Raw genomic sequence first — 11,525 nt, forward strand, 5'->3', positions numbered from 1 at the left:
GGCGTCCACCCTTCAAAATCCATGTCTTCCTCATTACCTATCTCCGTTTCCATCCGAACCATTCACATACCAGTTTTTGCTCAAATCCGCCTTTTCCAGTTCCAATGTTTCTATGAGTTTTTCCTGTCACAGAGAGAAAAAACCCTTCCCTTTACACAGTTCAAAATCAGCGCCGGTTTTCTTCCTCGTCAGCTAAAAGCAGAAGAAACTGTCTCCCAACTGTCACCCACCAAAACAACCGCTGGACAGCACTGCTTGTCATTTTCCCTCCAAAATGTTATATGACTCATTAGTGTTATTAGGTATCAGGTGTGCATAGGGAGCAGGTGTGTTCAATTTTGCAGTACAGCTCTCACACTCTCTCATATTGGTCACTGAAGGTTCCAACATGGCACCTCATGGCAAAGAACTCTCTGAGGATCTTAAAAGATGAAAGTTCCTGAAGAGTTTTACTACTTTAACTTCTTGGTTTTAGTAAGAACACGAGCAGCAGCATTCTGAATCAGCTGCAGCTATCTGACTGATTTTTTAGGCAGACCTGTGAAGACACTTTCAGTAATTAATGTGACTAAAGATAAACATGTGGATGAGTTTCACTTGATCTTGCTGGGACATTAGTCCTTTAATCCTGGAAATGTTCTTCTGGTGATGTTTTTAATTTGATCTGTTTTCTTTAAACAATGTTGTTTTTTATCTAAATTCAATATGATGTCTTGCAAAAAGGTATCCCACAGAATTTTATATGAAGATATATTAAATCTAAAAACCAAAGTGAATTTATCTAAGTTTTAATTAATATTAATTGGACCTCAGCTAGGGTCACGAGTTTTATTCTGGCACCACTTGTATATGAGATTAACACCCTGTGTAACAGGAAACACCAGTTTCCTCTCTTTTTAAAAAAATAGTTTTTTTTTTTTTTTTTTTTTTTGAGAAAAGTGAACGCTAAACCCTCACATCTTTAGTTTCTCAACACATATTAAGCACAATATCCTGGGTAATATTGTTACTAATGAGGAAAAGAGCACTTAACCTGCTGATGTGAGTTATGATGTTATGCTCTTTAACCTCATGGAATGCATAAATTTATTGCGCTCTAGTTGTTTCTTGCTTTGAAGTCACCAACCAGCATTGTTAGAGTAACTGCAGGTTTTCAAGGTCTGAAAGGAACCTAAACAGGAAGACATTTTCCACCTAATGTTTCTCAGGGAGAAGAAAGGTTTTTGAAAAACAAAGGAGTCCCATTATAACATCATAGCAAAGATGACGATTAGAAAATAAGATTTACAGTGGATATAGAAAGGCCACACACCACTGTTAAAATGCCAAGTTTTTGTGATGTAAAAAATAAAACCAAGATCAATCACTTTTAAACTTTTTTCACATTTATTGTTACATATATCCTGTATAATTCAACTGAAAAAAACTGTTGCTAGAGGGGAAAAAATGCAATAAGCTGGTTATAAAAGCGTACACACTTTTAAACTAATATTTTGTTGAAGCACCTTCTGATTTATTTATAGCCTTTATTCTTTTTGAGAAAGAGTTTATCAGCAGCCACACTCACATTTGCCAACTCTTGCCAAAGTGCTCAGAATTTGTCTAATTGTGAGGTAATCTCTAGTGCACAGGTCAGATCTGTTATTTTATTTTAATTTTTATTTGTTTTTTAAATTTAGGTCTGAACTTTGTCTTGGACATTCCAAAACCTTTATTTCAGGCATTTTTATTTGCTCAATCTAACTGGGTCTGGATATACGACAGGGCTTCCCTACCCGATAGCTAACACGCGAAGAACACAGGACATTTTTGCCACATTTAGAACTCAACCAATACTTGTCAGAACTTCAGCTCCTTCAGTTCTGCTGTAGGCCTCTTACATTCACTCTACATATAAAGACAAGACTTGCATTTAGGGGTGTGTGTGAAGATTTCTTCTAAATTCACATTTATGTTTTCCTACTCATGGCTGACTGTATTCTGTGTAAAAGTGAACCTACATGTCCAACACAATGAAATAAAGACTTCATACCTATACTCAAACATGGTTTTAACATCTAAACAGTTTTGAAAAACTTAAGAGAACAAAAACAAGTGAAAAGGTTTGATCCATCCATCCATCCAACCATCCATCTTCTTCCGTTTATCTGGGGTCGGGTCACAGGGGGAGCAGCCTAAGCAGGGAGACCCAGACTTCCCTCTCCCCAGCCACTTGGGCCAGCTCCTCCGGGGAAATCCCAAGGCGTTCCCAGGCCAGCCGAGAAACATAGTCCCTCCAGTGTGTCCTGGGTCTTCCTCTGTGCCTCCTCCTAGAGGGACGTGCCCAGAACACCTCACCAGGGAGGCGTCCAGGTGGCATCCTAATCAAATCAAATGCCTGAGCCACCTCAGCTGGCTCCTCTTGACATAGAGAAGCAGTGGCTCTACTCTGAGTCACTCCCGGATGACCGAGCTTCTCGCCCTATCTCTAAGGGAGAGCCCAGACACCCTGCGGAGAAAACTCATTTCAGCTGCTTGTATTTGCAATCTCGTTATTTCGGTCACTACCCAAAGCTCGTGACCATAGATGAGGGTAGTAACGTAGACCGACCGGTAAATTGAGAGCTTCGCTGTTTGACTCAGCTCTCTCTTCACCACGACAGACCGGTACAGTGCCCGCATCACTGCAGGTGTTGCACCAATTCGCCTATCAATCTCCCACTCCATTTTTCCCGCATTTGTAAACAAGACCCCGAGATACTTAAACTCCTCCACTTGGGGCAGGACATATTCCCCGACCCGGAGAAGGCACTCTACCCTTTTCCTGCTCAAGACCATGACCTCAGATTTGGAGGCACTGATCCTCATCCCAGCCGCTTCGCACTCGGCTGCGAACCGATCCAGTGAAAGCTGTAGATCACGGCCTGATGAAGCCAATAGGACCACATCTGCAAAAAGCAGAGACGCAATCCTAAGGTCACCAAAACGGATCCCCTTGACACCTTGGCTGCGCCTAGAAATTCTATCCATAAGCGTTATGAATAGAATCGGTGACAAAGGGGCACCTTAGCGGAGTCCAACTCTCATTGAAAATGAATTCGACTTACTGCCAGCAATGCGGACCAAGCTCTGACACCGGTCATATAGGGACCTAACAGCCCGTATCAAAGGGCCTGGTACCCCATACTCCCTGAGTACCCCCCACAGGATTCCCCGAGAGACACGGTCAAACGCCTTCTCCAAGTCCACAAAACACATGTAGACTGGTTGGGCGAACTCTCGTGCACCCTCAAGGACCCTGCCAACGGTGGAGAGCTGGTCCAGTGTTCCACGACCAGGATGAAAACCACACTGCTCTTCCTGAATCCGAGGTTTGACTATCCGACAGACCCTCCTCTCCAGAACCCCCGAATAGACCTTACCAGGGAGGCTTAAGAGTGTGATCCCTCTGTAGTTGGAACACACCCTCCGGTTCCCCTTTGTGAATAAGGGGACCACCAACCCGGTTGGCAATCCAGGGGAACTGCCCCCTATGTCCACGCAATATTGCAGAGTCGCGTTAGCCAACACAACCGTACAACATCCAGAGCCTTAAGGAACTCCTGGGCAAATCTCATCCACCCCCGGAGCCTTGCCACCACTGAGCTTTTTGACCTCCTCGGTGACCTCAGCAGATTGGAGAGCCCGACCCAAAGTTCCCAGGGTCCGCCTCCTCAATGGAAGACATGTTGGTGGGATTGAGGTCTTCGAAGTATTCCACCCCCCGACCCACGACATCCCGAGTCATGGTCAGCAGCACACCACCCCAACTATAAACAGTGTTGGTGCTGCACTGCTTTCCCCTCCTGAGATGCCGTATGGTGGACCAGAATCGCCTCGAAGCCATGCGGAAGTCTTTCTCCATGGCCTCTCTAAACTCCTCCCATGCTCGAGTTTTTGCCTCAGCGATCATCCGAGCCGCATGTCGCTTGGACTGCCGGTACCCGTCAGCTGCTTCTGGAGTCCCACAGGCCAAGAAGGCCCGATAGGACTCCTTCAGCCTGACAGCATCCCTCGCCGCTGGGGTCCACCAGCAGGTTCGAGGGTTGCCGCTGCGACAGGCACAACTACCTTGTGGCCACAGACCCTCACAATACGTTTGGGCCTGCCAGGTCTGACCGGCATCCTCTCCCACCATCGGAACAAACTCACCACCATGTAGTGGTCAGTTGACAGCTCTGCCCCTCTCTTCACCCGACTGTCCAAGACATGCAGCCACAGATCAAATGAAACAACAACAAAGTCGATCATTGAACTGCTCGGCGCCTCTCACCGGGTACAACTCCAGAGTGAAAGAGTGTCCAACCCCTCTCAAGGAGACTGGTTCCAGAGCCAGAGCCGTGCGTTGAGGTGAGCCCGACTATTTCTAGCCAGAACCTCTCAACCTCACACACCAGCTCAGGCTCCTTCCCCACCAGAGAGGTGACATTCCACGTCCCAAGAGCCAGTTTCTGTGCTGAGAATTTGACCGCCAAGTTCCCCACCTTCAGCCACCACCCATCCCAGATTGCACCCGACCCCTTTGGCCTCTCTCATAGGTGGTGAGCCCATCGGAAGGGGGACCCATGTCACCTCTTTCGGCTGTGCCCGGCCCGGCTCCATGGGCGAAAACCTGGCCACCAGGCGCTCACCAATGTGCCCCACCTCCAGGCCTGGCTCCAAAGTGTTCCCTCGCCCGCGTCCGGGCAAAGAGAACAACAATGCATTTAGTTTTCTCGGCCAAACCATTTAGATAAATTTCATTCTTTCAACCTTTGCTACTTCCGTTACATGTATTTAAGTTTAAACATTATTCATACTAAAGCAGATAATGACCCCAAGCATACTCCAAAGATTTGATTTATAACTTAAAAGATTCTTAGGACATTTTGAGGTGGGGTTGTTTGATGAAGTTATAAACATTTATAATATATTACTTGTTGTAGATAGCTCTTTGAATGACCTCACTTTGGAGTAATAGAGCTTGTCAGTGTCAGTTTAACTGTTTATACTCAAACATTTTTAGTTTATTTTATTTATGTAGAACTTTTTACAGATATAATCACAAGGTAATTCTATGACATTTTAAAACACTGAGTTGTTTTAAGATGGCAGTCATCTGTTGTAGACATGGATCCACTTAAGCTGTATGAACAAGCAAGTAAAGCTAATCCAAGCAGAGCCAGTTCTAAAATGGCTCTGCTTATTATTCTATGGATGGCAATATTGAGTGTACTCGAGATAACTAGAATTTTCCATCATAGGACAGCAAAAATGGCTTATTTTTTAATATTGAGTTTAATTTTAATTTTTCTTTTTAGCCATCTGCATTTAATTCACTACAAGTTTAGCTTTTCTCAGTTTCTTCAAATGCATCATAGCTTACTCCCTCTTTCCATTCTGCTCATGCTCATTTAGAAAATTTCAGCAAGTTCTGTGTTTATGTTTCGGATGCTAGGGATATAGTAGTTAGTGAGCATTCAGAGATGGCAAATGAGCGACACATTTCTGAAAATAAATAAATAAAACAGCGCTAGATGTTTCATCGGTGAGTGGTTTGAATTTAACAGTGTGTGGTGATGTGCATGACCAAACAGCTGCTCTGCATACCTTCCAGTGCTGACATCCTTCATTTTCCTAAGCTCTGTAACCACAAGCTCCCCTTTCAAAGAAGCGGAAAGACATCAGTGTCTTCCACTGAGTTGAAGACAACACTCATCACTTAAGAGAATAATTTGTCTGCCATCCTTGAGAGGAAGTTACATCCCATTGCCACAAGACGTGAAATCTCTATCAGCCCTGAGACGACAAGGTGTTACCAAAAAGATTAGAGGGAATGCAGCTCAAACAATGTTGCTGCCATTTTGTCTTTGCGTTATTGACTTTGTAGTTTCATTAAACACAAGCATAATAAGCTTGTGACCACAGACATGAGCAATCATTCTCCCTCAGGCGAGAACTACAGGTGTTTTTGTACTTCAATCCAAGAGAAAAAAATTAGTGGCTGGTGTGTATGGTACCCCCACTAGGTGAGGTAATATTTCTCATTTTTAACTTTCTCCAGTGATAAAATAGGCTTATCATAAAATGGTGAAAAAAGTCAAAATTTAAATTTCTGTATGATTTCAGAAAGCTGAGTAGTAGCGCTGTTTGGTTGTTGTTTTTATTCACAAACTCACGCAATACTCATGAACAATGCCTGCTTTGTCAGCATAAAGAAGTTATTAATTGTCAAAAAATAAAGAACTGTTGTTAGTGCAAATTTAAATACAGTGGGAGAAATGATTGATTGATCCCTTGCTTATTTTGTAAGTTTGATCACTTACATGGAAATTGAGTTTCTAATATATATTATAATTTGGAGAGAAACAAAACAACTAAAAACCCAGAAATTCACACTACATAAAAGTTACAGATTTTTTTTCATGTCACTGAGCGAAGTATTTGACTGCCTATAACTGGCTCCCACAAAATAGTTGTGTGCCAATGTGACACACAGAAGAGAATCAATCAATCAATAAATGTGTATAAAGCACACCTGTTAACTGAATGAATTTCTTCTATTCCAAACTATCCAGCATCATGGGCAGGACCAAAGAGCTGTCAGAGGACTTTGGGGACAAGGTGGTAAATCTGTACAAGACTGGAATAGGCTACAAGATTATCAGCAATAAGATCGGTGAGTAGGTGACAACTGTTGGTGGAACTGTTTGGAAATGAAGAAATAACAACTGACGATCAGAGATGGGTACAAACCTGGTGACCAACTACAAGAAAGGTCTTACTACTGTACTTTTCAACAAAGGTTTCTCCACCAAGTACTAAGTCGTGTTTTGCTTGTGAATCAAAGGTTTGTTTTCCTCAGTAACATGAAAATCAATTGGTAACTTTATGTAACGTATTTCTTTCTGGATTTTTAGTTGATATTTTGCTTTTCTGGACAGATCTCTGAGGTTGTTCCTGGGATCTGTTGGAGTCATTCCTCCAGTTTGGGGTCACGGCACGAAGTGCTCTGATAAGCATTGGCAGCACTGAGGCCATGACTCTCCTCAACTTCTCTATTTCCTTTTTCAGACCTTGGTATTTCTCCAGCTTCTTGTGCTCATTCTTCCTGATGTTACAGTCACTTGGGACTGCTACATCTATCACCACTGCTTTCTTCTGTATGTTGTTGACCACCACAATGTCCGGTTGGTTAGCCATCACCTGTTTGTCTGTCTGGATCTAGAAGTCCCACAGTATGTTAGCCCTGCCATTCTCCACCTCCCTTGGTGGAGTCTCCTACTTTGAATGTGGTACTTCCAGTCCATACTCATCACAGATGTTTCTGTACACAATTCCAGCCTCTTGGTTGTAGTGTTCCATGTACATTTTGCCTGCCTGCATCTTACACCCTGCTATTATGTGCTGGACTGTCTCAGGGGCATCTTTACACAGCCTGCATCTTAGGTCTTGTCTGATATGATAGACCCTGGCCTCTATTGCTCTTGTGCTACCATAAAAGTGCCTCTGTGCTATCGTTCAGTCCAGCTCTTTCTAGCCATTGGTAGGATTCGTTGATATTAGCCACCTCTTCAATCTGCTGATTGTACATGCTGTACAGGGGCTTATCTTTCCATGATGGTTTATTTTGTTTCTCCTCTTCCACATTGGGTTTTTTCTGCCTGAGACATTCACTTAGAAGATCATCATTGAGGGCTTTCTTTCTGATGTACTCCAGGATCTTGGTTGTTTCATTCTGTATAGTGGCTCTGATGTGGTGGCTGTCAGTGGCTTCTATCTCCTCCTTTTGGCCAGGCTATTATACCAGCAAGGTATCTGATGACTGGCAGGGCAGTCATTTAAAAATCTGGGAAGATAAAAGGAAAAGCTTACCTGTTATGATATGTGTTCATGCAGATCAAGTGAGAGGTGCTGCAATTTCAGTTGTCATCTCTCATGATGGCAGCTATTAATGATGAGATGTATAAATGAGCCCATTCTTCAAATTAATACCCATCATTGTGAATGTAGCATGTTCTGTACATGTACTCCAAATATCACATGCTAAGTATACACTATAAATACAATGGTATAATAAAAGCCAAAACAATGTCTTGCTTGGCTGTTTATGTAAAATTAACATTTGATTCTAAAAGTCTACGTTGATCACAGTTTTTTTTTAATTAGATTTATGGGACAGACATTTCTTTGGTTTAGGAAAACCTAAAATATTTTATCAAGAGAACACACTTCCCCATTTTAATTATATTTAAGTAACGTATTAGTAAAAAATATGTTTCTTTACATTAATCGTGCAATCTAGTCAATGACAGATTATACCTTAAAAAATATCAACCTAGATGTTTAGAAGACCAAACCTAACTTAGAGCAAATCCCAAACTGCTATCTGATGTGGATCTGAGCCATCTCTGGGCCGCGCTTAGGTTTTACAACAGATTCAACAAACATATCAAACTCTCAGAGGAGAAAGGTATATGACTTCAGCTTGTGGCATACCTAAGGTACCTTGTGAAATAACTCTGGTTAACCTAACAGCAGAGGTATTATTAAACCCCTTTTTCTGTGTAACAAACACAGACGTACAGGTTCATCAAGGTATACTGCAAAAACTGCTCCTACCAGTTTCTAGGTTTTTGGTTTTTTTTAAATCAGGATTTCAGATTTGTCAAAATAGAGTAACCCAAGAATGAATGGACATGGGAGAACAATTACAAGGTGAGTGATTTTTTACAGTGTATTCAGATTTACAGGGCGGGCTCTGGAAGAGAGGATTTAAGGTAAGTATCTGATTCAGCAATAGAGGTGTTGACAAGTTAAAGGCCTAGCAGATAAGTAGGTTCTTACAGAGGGGTCCGACGGGAGGTGCTTGGAGGAGCAAATCCAGATTCCAAGGGTGAGTATTTACAAGAAGGTGAAGCTCAGGTGAGTAGATTCCCAGGTAGGTTGGAGGCAGACAGGCTCAGGTACAGACCAGTTCGGGGAGGAGATTTTCCAGGTTCTTCTTGAGGTGGCTGGGAGCAGATCGGGGTGGCAACGAGTGGAGTCAGGAACTCTGGACAGGCACAAACACAAAGACGGTTACTACTTTTCAGAAAAAGGTAAGCTAGGAACGGCTGAGACTGATTACCAGCGTAGAGTGATGCTTCAGCGTCGATCTGCTCTTCCATACTGCCTTAAGAACTCTGGTGTGGGTGATCTTCATCCGTAGCAGCTGTGAGTGATTACTGAACCAACCAATTGGAACACAGGAGGAGCACAACAGGCAGCCAGATGGCAAAATGCCAGTTTTTTATTCATCATGGAAGCAAGATGTTGGTGCTTATTTTATATAAAAAAAAGCCAAGTCTTAGATGGCTTGGCTAATTGGCTTAGCTATAGTCATTTATGTGTTTGTTAAAAGGTGGAAGCTGTGACAACCATTTTTTGTTTATGACAAACAGGCACACAAAAACATCTTTAAGGTTAAAAATAAAGTTTTTTTCCATTGCAGTGGGTCATAATGGGGAAAAGGGTTCACCCAGAAGAGTTTTGAAGAAGAATGGCTGTGGTGAAATACAGCTGAAAGTAGAAAAAAAATATGAACATTCAAATCTCTGCAGGAATAGCAGAGATGTAGTTCAGTATGTGCAAAGGAAATGATGCAACAGCTTTTGTGGGAAAGTTGAAGAAACAAACATGACAAAAGCTTTACAGAACTTGATTTTTTGGGAATTAAAAAAAGATCTTGTCAGGATAATTGTGTCTATCCATTTCACAAAGTTTGATTACAGTACCAGGTCAAATTACAAATCATTAAACATGGAGAATCTTTAGTGGGATAGGGCACACAGACAAAATGTACAGATGCTATCTAATATGTTCCAAAATTTAGGTTATAGGAAAACTGCTTGAGGTCTTTTGAGCTCAATGTTAGAATTTTTCCACCACTTACAACAAATGTGACAGTCAGTGCCTCAGTATGCCAGGGCCTGTCAGAACATTCCTCTCTCCAAGGCCAATATCCTCCCGGCTCTCCCCCCTCTCCCCCCTCTCCCCCCTCTCATGTCTCCATCCATCCACCACATCTGAAAGCTCAGCAGGAAAAGGTGCAGAGACATCAACATAAATACCTGAACTATTTCTGCAGAGATTTGTGTTTAACATGTTATTGACTTAAAGATTTACTTTGTCAGAACTGTGGAACACGGAATTAACTTATAAATGTCTCATTGTTACTAAACAGAAGGCTGAAGGCATTACAGAGTGATGAAGAGTTTGGTTGCTGTTTTTCTCATACTGAATGTTGCATGGTTATCTGTTTGCTCCACTGTACAGAAAAGGTTCATCATCTGGGTTATATTAGGCAACTCATTTCAACAATAACACAGCAGTGTTGCATTATATTTTATGAAATATCATGCAGATTTAATTCACAATCAGACTCATTTGCTGCATAAATTTTATCATGTGTCAAAAGCAAAACTTTGGTAACAATTTGCGGCTTCTACAGCTGACTTTGGTATAGAAAATCAGATTTTACCAACTTTTAGACTATCAATTTTTCACATTCAAACTTTGTTAGGAATCTTTTACATTAATCAAAAGCAAAAAAAAAAAAATACTATGTTTACTAATATCAGTAAACAGGTCTGATCTAGGTAAAAATAAGAACAGGTCAGCTTTTGATTTTGATGTCACAAGATTTGTTGGTGTTGTCAGTGGGACAACCAGAAAAACAGGAGAAAGAAGAATGTGTAGTCCCTGTTTTCAGAGGTGCATTTAAACTCTTTAACATTTTGATTGTTCTGAAGGTAACCAAACACTTTTGTTTAAGACACTCTCTCATTACATCCTACTGTATAATGCTGTAAAGTTTTCTCTTTTTTTATTTATTTATTTTAGCTGGTTTGATTAAACTAATGCAGATTTCTTTTTTTTAAATACCTCAGAGGAAATTTCAAACAAACCAAGGTGGTACGTGGTTATGTGAAGACACTTCAGCCTAGGAGTTTGGTTAGTGAAGCAGTTGCATCCAAAATCTAACCTCAAGTCTTCAAAAACACATCAGATTCCACTATGTCTTTATAAACTAAGTCCCCCCTTGCTCCTTTTATAAGATTTAGGAGGAAAAGTAGCAACCAGTAGCTGATGATCATATGTATTGATTAATTGCTCATCATCAATGTGACACCTCCATAATGGTAGGAATTGACAGTTTGTTGCTTTGGAGCATACAGGTGTGTGTTAACACAATATTAAAACCAGAAGGAATTCAGCAATTACCTCAGATAACTAATTGTTGCTGCCTATCAACATAGGAATATCATAATTATAGTTAATATTTTAACCCAGAGTTTAGAGTACAGTTATACACTGGAATCCTCACAGGGAAAGGTTAATGGTTGTTCCCAAAAAAGTTGGAGTCCATTATTGCAGGACAAGGATTAGCTTATTTCAGGACAAGGAATATTCACAAGTGGAAAACATTTGATGAAGTTAGAAGTCTTCCTAGACAGGAACATCCCTGCAAGTTCACCCCAAGATCA

The 11,525-nt window shown here is 41.4% G+C and overlaps 1 long non-coding RNA gene across 2 annotated transcripts; it reads right to left on the reverse strand.

The window, feature by feature from the left end:
* Positions 1-7,208: 7,208 nt before the first annotated feature.
* LOC119617473 lies at positions 7,209-9,172 on the reverse strand. Of its 2 annotated transcripts, none has more exons than XR_005233767.1 (3): positions 9,128-9,172; positions 8,845-9,052; positions 7,209-7,846 (listed from the first exon to the last, which is right to left on the reverse strand). It is a non-coding gene; the product is annotated as an uncharacterized LOC119617473 (long non-coding RNA). The 2 variants fall into 2 exon arrangements; XR_005233766.1 differs by having other exon boundaries at positions 7,209-7,945.
* Between the last annotated feature and the right edge of the window lie 2,353 nt (positions 9,173-11,525).

Source organism: Kryptolebias marmoratus, linkage group LG11 (genome assembly GCF_001649575.2).
Source record: "Kryptolebias marmoratus isolate JLee-2015 linkage group LG11, ASM164957v2, whole genome shotgun sequence".
In the NCBI taxonomy this organism is placed as follows: domain Eukaryota; kingdom Metazoa; phylum Chordata; class Actinopteri; order Cyprinodontiformes; family Rivulidae; genus Kryptolebias; species Kryptolebias marmoratus.